Source organism: Scylla paramamosain, unplaced genomic scaffold (genome assembly GCF_035594125.1).
Source record: "Scylla paramamosain isolate STU-SP2022 unplaced genomic scaffold, ASM3559412v1 Contig6, whole genome shotgun sequence".
Lineage (NCBI taxonomy): Eukaryota > Metazoa > Arthropoda > Malacostraca > Decapoda > Portunidae > Scylla > Scylla paramamosain.
In genome coordinates this window covers 1,495,001-1,507,500 of record NW_026973671.1, presented here as the reverse complement: position 1 = coordinate 1,507,500, position 12,500 = coordinate 1,495,001, and the positions used below count along the sequence as shown (strand labels likewise).

The 12,500-nt window shown below is 38.4% G+C and overlaps 1 long non-coding RNA gene across 3 annotated transcripts in view; it reads right to left on the bottom strand.

Annotated features, from left to right (window-relative positions):
• The window catches only part of LOC135096736 (uncharacterized), a 152,992-nt gene that overhangs the window by 63,648 nt on the left and 76,844 nt on the right, over positions 1-12,500 (bottom strand). For all 3 annotated transcript variants that reach the window (XR_010264981.1, XR_010264980.1, XR_010264979.1), the window contains exon 4: positions 3,141-3,273. This is a non-coding gene — a long non-coding RNA (uncharacterized LOC135096736). The remainder of the gene's footprint in view (positions 1-3,140; positions 3,274-12,500) is intronic.

Genomic DNA, 12,500 nt, shown 5'->3' with positions numbered 1-12,500 from the left:
AACTGACAGTAGCCCCTTTTCTGTTCCCTCCTACTTTCTCTATCCTCATTTTCGATCCAAAGCTGGATGCTGCGTTTATGTGCGCAATGACTTAACCTGCTCTCGTGCCCACGCTCTTGAATCTTCCGAGTTTTCCACCATCTGGCTACGACTACAGAGTCATTCTCATACTAAATTTATCTGTGCTGTATACCTCTCTCCTAACTCCTCTGACTATAAGAAATTCTTTGACTACTTAACTTCCAAAGTGGAGCACATTCTGACCCTCTTCCCTTTTGCAGAGATCTCCATTCTTGGAGACTTCAATGTTCACCACCAGCTTTGGCTTTCCTCTCCCTTCACTGACCATCCTGGTGAACTAGCCTACAACTTTGCTATCCTCCATGACCTAGAGCAATTGGTGCAACACCCTACTCGTATTCCTGACCGTCTTGGAGATACGCCCAACATTCTTGACCTTTTCCTGACCTCTAATCCTTCTGCTTATGCTGTCACCCTTTCTTCTCCGTTGGGCTCCTCCGATCACAATCTCATATCTTTATCTTGTCCTATCACTCCAATCCCTCCTCAGGATCCCCCTAAGCGAAGGTGCCTCTGGCGTTTTGCCTCTGCTAGTTGGGGGGACCTGAGGCGGTATTTTGCTGATTTTCCTTGGAATGACTACTGCTTCCATGTCAGAGACCCGTCTTTGTGTGCTGAGCGCATAACAGAGGTGATAGTGTCTGGCATGGAGGCGTACATTCCTCACTCTTTTTCTCGTCCTAAACCTTCTAAACCTTGGTTTAACACAGCTTGTTCTCGTGCTATACATGATAGAGAGGTGGCCCACAAAAGGTACTTAAGCCTTCCTTCACCAGAATCTCATGCACTTTATATTTCTGCCCGGAACCATGCCAAGTCTGTTCTCCAACTAGCCAAAAACTCCTTCATTAACAGAAAATGTCAAAACCTTTCAAGATCTAACTCCCCTCGTGATTTCTGGCATCTAGCCAAAAATATCTCCAATAACTTTGCTTCTTCTTCTTTCCCTCCTCTACTTCAACCAGATGGCACCACTGCTATCACATCTATTTCTAAAGCTGAACTCTTTGCTCAAACCTTTGCTAAAAACTCTACCTTGGACGATTCTGGGCTTGTTCCTCCCTCTCCTCCACCCTCTGACTACTTCATGCCTCGTATTAAAATTCTTCGTAATGATGTTTTCCATGCCCTCGCTGGCCTAAACCCTCAGAAGGCTTATGGACCTGATGGGGTCCCTCCTATTGTTCTCCGAAACTGTGCCTCCGTGCTTGCACCTTGCCTAGTCAAACTCTTTCAGCTCTGTCTGTCAACATCTACCTTTCCTTCTTGCTGGAAGTTTGCCTACATTCAACCTGTTCCTAAAAAGGGTGACCGCTCTAATCCCTCAAACTACCGTCCTATTGCTTTAATTTCCTGCTTATCTAAAGTTTTTGAATCTATCCTCAACAGGAAGATTCTTAAACATCTATCACTTCACAACCTTCTATCTGATCGCCAGTATGGGTTCCGTCAAGGCCGCTCGACTGGTGATCTTCTGGCTTTCCTTACTGAGTCTTGGTCATCCTCTTTTAGAGACTTTGGTGAAACTTTTGCTGTTGCCTTGGACATATCAAAAGCCTTTGATAGAGTCTGGCACAAAGCTTTGATTTCCAAACTACCCTCCTACGGTTTCTATCCTTCTCTCTGTAACTTCATCTCAAGTTTCCTTTCTGACCGTTCTATTGCTGCTGTGGTAGACGGTCACTGTTCTTCTCCTAAATCTATTAACAGTGGTGTTCCTCAGGGTTCTGTCCTGTCACCCACTCTCTTCTTATTATTCATTAATGATCTTCTAAAACAAACTTCTTGTCCTATCCACTCCTATGCTGATGATACCACCCTGCACTTTTCCACGTCTTTTCATAGACGTCCAACCCTTCAGGAGGTAAACATATCACGCAGGGAAGCCACAGAACGCCTGACTTCTGATCTTTCTAAAATTTCTGATTGGGGCAGAGCAAACTTGGTATTGTTCAATGCCTCAAAAACTCAATTCCTCCATCTATCAACTCGACACAATCTTCCAGACAACTATCCCCTCTTCTTCAATGACACTCAATTATCCCCCTCTTCTACACTGAACATCCTCGGTCTGTCCTTTACTTATAATCTGAACTGGAAACTTCACATCTCATCTCTAGCTAAAACAGCTTCCATGAAGTTAGGTGTTCTGAGACGTCTCCGCCAGTTTTTCTCACCCCCGCAGCTGCTAACTCTGTACAAGGGCCTTATCCGTCCATGTATGGAGTATGCTTCACATGTCTGGGGGGGTTCCACTCATACTGCTGTTCTAGACAGGGTGGAATCAAAAGCTTTTCGTCTCATCAACTCCTCTCCTCTAACTGACTGTCTTCAGCCTCTCTCTCACCGCCGCAATGTTGCATCTCTAGCTGTCTTCTACCGCTATTTTCATGCTAACTGCTCTTCTGATCTTGCTAACTGCATGCCTCCCCTCCTTCCGCGGCCTCGCTGCACAAGACTTTCTTCTTTCTCTCACTCCTATTCTGTCCACCTCTCTAACGCAAGAGTTAACCAGTATTCTCAATCATTCATCCCTTTCTCTGGTAAACTCTGGAACTCCTTGCCTGCTTCTGTATTTCCACCTTCCTATGACTTGAATTCCTTCAAGAGGGAGGTTTCAAGACACTTATCCACCAATTTTTGACCACTGCTTTGACCCTTTTAGGGACTGGCATTTCAGTGGGCATTTTTTTTATTAGATTTTTGTTGCCCTTGGCCAGTATCCTTCCTACATAAAAAAAAAAAAAAAAAAAAAAAGTAAAAGCAGAAGTAACAGCAAAAGTCAGATCATATCAGGTTAACTTATACCAATATTAAGTTGAGTCCCACGAGACCAAGGTGGGAGAACAATATATGGTAAAGCGCAGTACAAGAAAGGCAGTATATTGTAAGGCACAGTACAGGGAGGGCAGTGTATCGTGAGGCGCATTACTAAGGCCAGTACATTGTGAGGCACATTACTAAGAGGAGCTGTGTATTATAAGGCACAGTACAAGAAAGGCAGTATATTGTAAGGCACAGTACAGGGAGGGCAGTGAGAGGCGAGGCGTAGTACTCACTGACGAGCGGTGTCTTCTCAGCTGGCGGCAGGGACTCTGATGGTCATGAGGAAGACAGTCATGGAGAGCAGCGCCGAGATGCCCTGAGTCACCTTCTCCCCGGATTCGCTCGGCACGTGGAACACCAAAAGGGCTGCAGAGAACAGAGGGAAGGTACATGTAGGTCAAGAGTGAAGCTGATGGAGATGTTTGAGTGGCATAAGGGAGATGGCAACCAGAGGAAAGGTGTATATAGGTTAAAAGTGGTGATGATGGAGGTGTTCAAGTGCCATAAGGGATATAACAAGGTGACAAACAAAATATTCAGGGTTAGTAATCAGGAGAGGTAGGTTTTCTACAGGGACTGCCACTTGTAGGCCTCATCACTTCATGCACCAACCCATATTTTGTCGTGTTATGTTGCTGTGGTTCTGATGGAGGTGTGCAAGTGGCATAGGGGAGACAACACGGTGATGTAGACAAGATTCTATATGGTCAATAATCAGGATGGGGCTAGAAGATGCTATAATTTTCTCAAGGAGTGACGAGGCTGGACCAAATCATGAAGGAATACATCAGTAGGAGACATTTCCTCGTCTGTTTGAGAACTATTCCTAACTACCTAAGAAATCAACAAATTCTAACAAGCTAATTGAGAAATGAACTAACTCTAACAAACTAAGAAATCAATTAATTCCAACGAGGTAACTAAGAAATAAACAAATTCTAACAAGCTGACTAACAAATCAACGAATTCCAACAAGATACTCGTAAACTAATTCTAACAAGCTAATTAAGAACTCCAGCTTATCCTAACAAACTACCTAAGAAATCAAATCATTCCAAAAAAAAAAACTAACCAAGAGAATTAATCAAGTAATTCTATGTTTCCACGCCAGACAAGTTCCTCCCCCGCTGTTAGAGGAAGGGGAGATGGTAAGCCATCCACCACGCCCCTCTGGCTCAGGGCGTCTTGGCGAAATTGGCGGGGTGCAAGGTCACAACTCCTTGGCTTACGTCCAAATTGTCTTCACCAAGCCGGAGATTCGAACCCCGGACTCTAGTATTGTGTGTCGGGCGCGCTAACCACTGCACCACCAATCTTACGCCTCTAAATCTTTGACTGCTAATAACAAAGTAACGTTGGTGGGCAATTCTACTAAGCGAAAATTAAACCGAGTACAGTATAATGTTTTACTATTTGTGTTGCAGATAACGAGTGTCACAAACATACTGCTCCGGCTAAGTAATCAGAACAGGGCGAGAAATAATGGATTTAAGCTTGATAAAGTTTGGTTTTTGAAAGAGATAGGGAGAAATGAATTCTCAAGGACAGTAATCAGTAACGGATGAATGGAATATAACAAGAGTGACAAACAAAATCCTTAGGGTCAATAATAAGGACAGGAAGAGAAATAGTGTGTTCAAGCTTCATGCAGGTACATTTGAAAGAGATAAGAAGGCACTGGATCTCAACAACAATGGTGGATGACTGTAATGGACTCAGTAATCAGGTTGTTAAGGTTGAAAGAAAACCACACAAATTTATGGATGAGGGTGACAGGTGGATGCAGGTAAGAATGTTTTATACAGAGACTGCCACAAGTAAAACTGATGATTTCTTGCAGCTTCTCTTATTTCCTTATGTTGGTAAGTTGTCTTTCCTTGAGTGTTGGCTTTGCACGTTATACACAGGCACGCTTAAGTAAACACTAAAACTCCATCGCCTCTGTTGAATCTTTTTTTTTAAGTTAATGCAAAGTTGTACACGAGTATTTTACTGAACTTTAAAGAAACCACAGCAATCCTACTTCATAAACATAATAACATAGGGATTAATAATAAAAACAGGTAGACAAAAAAAATAAAGAAATGAAAGAAACGTAAAATAAGACAAAAATAAATACAAGAAAACAATCAGTAATACAAAAGAATAACAAAAAATCAACACAATAAAAGGAAAATAGAACACAGAAGACAATTAAGAAAAAAAACTAGCACAAACTACAAACAAATATATAAACCACACAGAAAAAAAAAAAAAAACAATACAAGGGAATACGCAAGGAACGCAGAGGAAGAGTACAAGGGAAAGACTGCCAGCGAGGAACACTTTGTCCTTAAAGAGGCAATTTGTGGAGACCGCAGGAACCACACCATCTCATGTACACGTCATGGAAGCCAAGCAGGAGGAGGAGGAGGAGGAGGAGGAGGAGGAGGAGGAGGAGGAGGAGGAGGAGGAAGAGCGGGAACTTGTACGTAGAAGAGATCAGGAAACGATGAGAAACGAGGTCATTGAGCACAAGGAGGAGGAGGAGGAGGAGGAGGAGGGTTGCGTAGGATGATGGGAAACCCCAGAGGTGAATGAGAAAGAGGAGGAGGAGGAGGAGGAGGAGGAGGAGGAGGAGGAGGAGGAGGAGGAGGAGGAGGAGGAGGAGGAGGAGGAGGAGGAGGAGGAGGAGAAGGAGGAGGAGGAGAAAGAGGAGAACACAACAAGTAAAAAACAAAAGGACTAAAAAGTTAACACTTTTCTAAAATCTCTCTCTCTCTCTCTCTCTCTCTCTCTCTCTCTCTCTCTCTCTCTCTCTCTCTCTCTCTCTCTCTCTCTCTATCTATCTATCTATCTATCTATCTATCTATCTATCTTTTCTCTCTCTCTCTCTATCTATCTATCTATCTATCTCCCTCTCTCTCTATCTCTCTCTCTCTCTCTCTCTGGAAATAAGCCAGAGCATGAAGTGTGTGTGTGTGTGTGTGTGTGTGTGTGTGTGTGTGTGTGTGTGTGTGTGTGTGTGTGTGTGTGTGTGTGTGTGTGTGTGTGTGTGTGTGTGTGTGTGTGAGTATGTGTGTGTGTGTGCGTGTGTGGTGGGAGAAGCTGTTTACATGTGTCAACTTATGATTATGCATTAAAGTTCTCTCTCTCTCTCTCTCTCTCTCTCTCTCTCTCTCTCTCTCTCTCTCTCTCTCTCTCTCTCTCTCTCTCTCTCTCTCTCTCTCTCTCTCTCTCTCACCAGTTTCTTCTTCTCTTCTCTTCCATCTCTCCCCTCCTCCTTCCTTCCTTCCTTCCTTTCTTCCTTCCTTCCTTCCTTCCTTTCTTCCTTCCTTCCTTCTTTCCCTAGTTGTCTCATTCCTTTCCTTCATTCCATTCCTTGCTTCCCCTTTTCTTCCCTCCTCCAACTTCTCTTCCTTCCTTCCTTCCTCCTTCCCTCCTCCCCCACACCACTTCCCTTATTCCTTCCTACCTTCCTTCACTCCATTCCTCTCTCTCTCTCTTTCCTTCCTTATTTAATTATGTAGATGAAGGAGGGAGTAAGAGAGGAAGGGAGGGAGGAAAGGAGGGAGAAAAGAAGGGATAAATATATGGTTAGGGCAAAGAAAAGAGGGAGGAAAAGAGAGAAAGAAAGAAACACAAACAGAAAGGAACAAAGAGAAAGAAAAGTTGGAAAGAAAGAGACAGAAAGAAAAGAAAAGAAGGGTATGGAAGGAAGAGAGAGAGAGAGAGAGAGAGAGAGAGAGAGAGAGAGAGAGAGAGAGAGAGAGAGAGAGAGAGAGAGAGAGAGAGAGAGAGAGAGAGGCACCAAACCCTTACACCCACCCAGCCACCCATCCACACACACACACACACACACACACACACACACACACAACAAGATATACAAACAGAAGAAGCTGTACAATGAATCAAGTAATAAAACAGGTAAGGGAGGCCACCTGAGTCTGGCTCTAGTAATTAATTAGGCCGCAGTTAAAAATAAAGAAGCGAGCAATAGGAAGAGACAAATAAGTAATACATAGAGTCTACCTGTGGAAGTTAATACAAAGAGATAGTGATGAGAGTGTGGAGGAGATGAAAATGATAAGCATGCAGTTAAAGATTAGAGGTTATATTGTGCATGGGAAATATATTAGCAAGTAAACAGAAAGTAAATTATAAGAAGATTTGTAATGCAGAGAGAGAGAGAGAGAGAGAGAGAGAGAGAGAGAGAGAGAGAGAGAGAGAGAGAGAGAGGTAGTACTGAATGGAGAATTGATAGACTGCTAGTAGAAATGACTGTTCTTTCCCTACCTTCTTTCTCTTCTTATTTTCTCTTTCTGTGACTTTTTTTTCTATCTCTCCTCTTCTTTCTCTCTTTCCCTCTATATCCTCTTCTTTTTCTTTTTCTGTGACCTATTTTTTTTTTTTTTTTGTATTTTTCCTCTTCTTTCCGTCTCTTCTATTCCTTTACCGTGACTTTTTTCAGCCTCTCCTCTTCTTTCCCTCTCTTTTCTCTTTCCTCATTTTTTTCTGTAGCTCTCCTCTTCTTTCCGTCTTTCTCTCGGCTTCTTATTCCATGATTCTGGACTTTTCTCTCCCTCTCCTCCTCAATGTCTAACTTCATTTTCCTCATCATCATATTTTCTGGAGTAGTATCTTGCGCGCCTCCTTCTGCTCCTTAGCCTCAGAATAAGTAAAGTTCTGACGAAGCACCACCTGCTGCCGTCAAAAAAAGTATTTCTGTTGTCTAAACTTTGCTTGGTTTCATTTTCTCTCCCCCTGAGCTACTAACCCACTGAATGGCTCCAATTTGACCTCTTGACTGTTAATGACACACGTTTCACTTCACTTGGGTTACCTTAGATAAATAACACACAGAGCCGAAATAGAACAGCAGGCCTCGGGAGGTTCCAAGCACCTCATTGTTTACGTCTTTTGAAATTATTGTCTCAGATTGCTACACATTTCCATTCGTTCGTGGCGGTGACAAGTAGATCAAAGGGTCTAGTGTAAGCGCAGTGTGTGATTTCAAAGCGCGAAGTGACATCAACAGGAGTGATCGAGTCTCAAATGTTTTAGTGGCCCAGTCAGAATCGTAAAGGGCAGTGTGTGTTTCTGAACATGTGGTGCTGAGATCAATTTTAGGGGGTACTGAAAAATGCTGCGTATATTGTAAGGCGGTACAATGTAAACGCTCCTTGCAAGGCACACCAAACTATCGGGAGTGTACTTTTATATTTGATGAAGTTAGCCTCATTTTCAACTGTTAATACAACTGTAGTTAATACAACCAGATATTAGAATTAACGGGCGCGGGAGTGTCCAGACTAGACGCAAGGGGTGCTGAGGTCGCAAAAAAAGGTTAGAAAATGTTAGTCTATGGAGAGATGAAGTAGTAAGTGTCACATTGTCATTGGCAGTAAAGTGTTAACAAAGGTACAAGAAAAGAAAATCTGAACTTCGTTACACTACAAATGAGGATAAAGAATACTTGTAGCCATCCTGTCCTCGCCTGATGTATGACACAAGCACAGGGAACGAGGGACAGAAACACCTAAACAGAGAAGAGCAATAAAAATGTTAAAAGAAGAGGAAAGAAAAAGAAAAGAAGAAGGAAAAAATGAGGATAAAAGAAGAAAAAAAAACAGTTGTTGGTACATAGACAACAAAAGAAAGCTTATACAAAGGAGTATTATTAATTATTTTACTGGAGAAAGAAAAAGAAAGGAAAAAGAAGCTTAAAAAGGAAAAAACAAAGTAGATGCATAAATAAAGAAAGGAAGTTATTACACAAAAGGGAATTACAAATTATGTTGTTAGACAAGGAGAAAATAAACAAAAATAAATAAAAATGTAGAAAAATGAGTTAGCATGAGAGAGAGAGAAAAAAAAACAAAAGGTTGATGCATAGACATAAGAAAGGAAAGTTATTACATAAAGGAGGATGATTGACTTTTGTTCCTGTCTACACTACAGAGTCAGGAATGATTGTTTTGTCCCCACCGAGAAGTTAATGTACACAGGAAGGACTGGTAAATATTAAAGGCAAACAGATACACATGATGACTAGATAATAATGATGCAAAACAAAGAGATTACTTTTCAACAACAATCTGAGGAATTAATGTCCACAGGCAGAGCAGGTAAATGTCAAAGGTAAACAGATAAACACCAAAACAAAATAATAACACAAAAATAAGATGATTACTATTTCAGCAAAATTACAAAATGAGAACAATTTATGATCACTTTCTCGTCTAAACAATTAGTACACACAGGTACGGCACGATACATCAAAGGTAAATATTTACACACAACAACTAAATAATAATAATAATGGTAATAATAATAATAATAATAATAATAATAATAATAATAATAATAATAATAATAATAATAATAATAATAATAATAATAATAATAATAATAATAATAATAATAATAATAATAATAATAACAATAATAATAATGATAATAATAATAATAACAACTACAACAACAAAAACAACAACAACAACAACAACAACAACAACAACAACAACAACAACAACAAGGTGATTACTTTCCTAGCAACACTACCAAGAGCGAGAGAGACAAGAAGAATCAGTCTCACCTGTGCAATTAACATGCAAAGGTAAATGAGAGATAAACACTAAGGGTAGATACAACACCTGAACTAAATAATATTACAAGAACAAGGTAATTAATATTTTCCATCGCCACTAAAGGAGAACCAAGACTAATAACTTTCTCACCTAAGGAGTGAACACACACAGGTAAGGCAGGTGAGATGAAAGGTAAACACACAAATAACTCAGTAACAATCACACAGAAGGAACATTACTTATTGAAATACAAAACCCAGACAGTAAAGAGTAATTTCCTTGTTCTCACCTGTGCTATCAATAAACACAGGTAGAAGAGAAGAGGACAGGTTCAATGAAAGGTAAATACATAAAGAAAGAAGAAAAAATGTTATAGTAAAGAGGATTATTGTCTTTTGGAAATACACAACAAGGAGAGCAAGGAATAATAATCACTTTCTCACCTCAAATATTAATAGCCACAGGTAAGACAGGTGGAATTAAAGGTAATTATATAAACAGAAAAGCAGGAAATATTACAAGAATAGAGGATTATTATTTCCTAACAATTCAATAAAAAGTAATGGATAATAACTCTCCTCTCACCTTAGCTATTAATAAACACAGATGAAGGACAAGATGACTGGTGGAACTAAAGCTAGAGTTACCTAAAAAAAAAAAAAAAAAGGACAAAAATGTTATGCGAAAGAGGATTGCTGTCTTTTTAATCTACATGGAAAAAGAGAACAAGGAATAATCACCTTGTCACTTGAAATATTAATAGCCACAGGTAAGACTGGTAGGATTAAAGGTAAATAAATAAAAAAAAAGACCAAAAGTATCATACGAAAAGAGTATTATTATTTTAACTACTCATAAAAAAAATAAGGAAAAAATAACTTTGTTCTCACTAACAATACTCACAGGTAGGACAGGTAAAGTAACTCCCAAAACTATCTTTAAAAAAAATAAAAGGTAAATACATAAAAGACCAAAAGTATTATACGAAAAGAGGATTATCATTTTAGCTACTCAATAAAAGCAAGGGAAAAATAACTTTGTTCTCACTAACAACACTCACAGGCAGGACACGTACAGTGGCTCCCAAAACTATCTTTAAGAAAAATAAAAGGTTAACATTCTGACACAATGGACGATATTATTTGACACGTTTGGTAATTACGGTGGCAACAGTTGGCAGCCCTGCACACTAGGGATGGTTGCCGTATATAATAACCTGGGCAATAGATCGACCAGGTAGCAGGTGTCATACTGTTCATTATGCCACAGTTCGCACCACACTTTACACATACTTGTGGGAGTTGCTGTACTCTCAAAGATTAATACATAAATAAAACACAAAAAATATCATACGAAAACAGAATCAATATATATATATATATATATATATATATATATATATATATATATATATATATATATATATATATATATATATATATATATATATATATATATATATATATATATATATATATATATATTTAACTGCACAGTGAAAATAAAGTAAGAAATGATAAGTTTGTAAAATTAAAATAAAAAATGTGGGGTATTAAGCACCACAGATGTTAAGAGTAAATGGACAGACAAAAGAGCAAAATTATAATACAAAAAGATGATATTTATTTTTAAAACTACACAATTAAAAGTTCAGAGAAAAAAAATTCTTCTCACCTTAGCTATTAATTATTTACCTATTTATATTAGCTATTTATTTAATTTATTTATATTAGCTATTAATTTATATAATATTATTATATTTCATAGAGGGACTGCCACGTGTAAGCCTGGTCGCTTCTTGCAGCTTCCCTTATTTCTTATGTTCCTATGTTCTTATGTTCTTATGTTCCTTTTTTTTTTATTTTATTGTTTTAGTTTCTTCTTTACTTTCAATTTCTTCTTTCTTGATTTTGGTCGCTGATGACTTTTTTGTTCATTTTCTGCTTTTATTTCTTCTTCTTTCTTGCTTTTGGTCGCTGATGACTTTTTTTGTTCATTTTCTGCTTTTATTTCTTCTTCTTTCTTGTTTTTGGTCGCTGATGACTTTTTTTGTTCATTTTCTGCTTTTATTTCTTCTTTATTCTTGTTTTTGGTCGCTGATGACTTTTTTTTTCATTTTCGCTTTTTCTTTTCCTCCTCCTCCTTTTTTTGGATTTTATTGTTTTAATTTCTTTACTCTTAATTTCTTCATTATTAACTTTGGTCACTGATAACTTTTTTTTTTTTGTTAATTTTCTGATTTTATTTCTTCTTCAATTTCTTCTTTCTTGCTTTTGGTCGCTGATGACTTTTTTGTTCATTTTCTGCTTTCATTTCTTCTTCAATTTCTTCATTATTAACTTTGGTCGCTGATAACTTTTTTTTTTTTGTTAATTTTCTGATTTTATTTCTTCTTCAATTTCTTCTTTCTTGATTTTGGTCGCTGATGACTTTTTTTGTTCATTTTCTGATTTTATTTCTTCTTCAATTTCTTCATCCCTGATTTTGGTCGCTGATGACTTTTTTTGTTCATTTTCTGATTTTATTTCTTCTTCAATTTCTTCTTTCTTGATTTTGGTCGCTGATGACTTTTTTTGTTCATTTTCTGATTTTATTTCTTCAGTTTCTTCATTCTTATTTTTGGTCGCTGATGACTTTTTTTGTTCGTTTTCTTTTATTTTCTCTTCCACACACACACACACACACACTTTCTCCTTTCGTCCATGTTAGAATCCACATATGCACGCGCGCACGTACTCACGCACACACAAACGCACGTAAGACAATTAATCATGACTTTGAATATTATATAAGTTATGCCAATACATACACGCATTCATATATATGACTTCTACATGGCTATACATATAGGTACATATTCACACATATTTCATCATAACTTGGAACATTGTCAATATTATGATTGCCTTCTACATGGCTGTCATATAGGTACATATTCACACACATTTTATCATAACTTGGAATATTGTCATGGGTACATATTCATGCATATTTCATCATGACTTGGAATATTGTCATGGG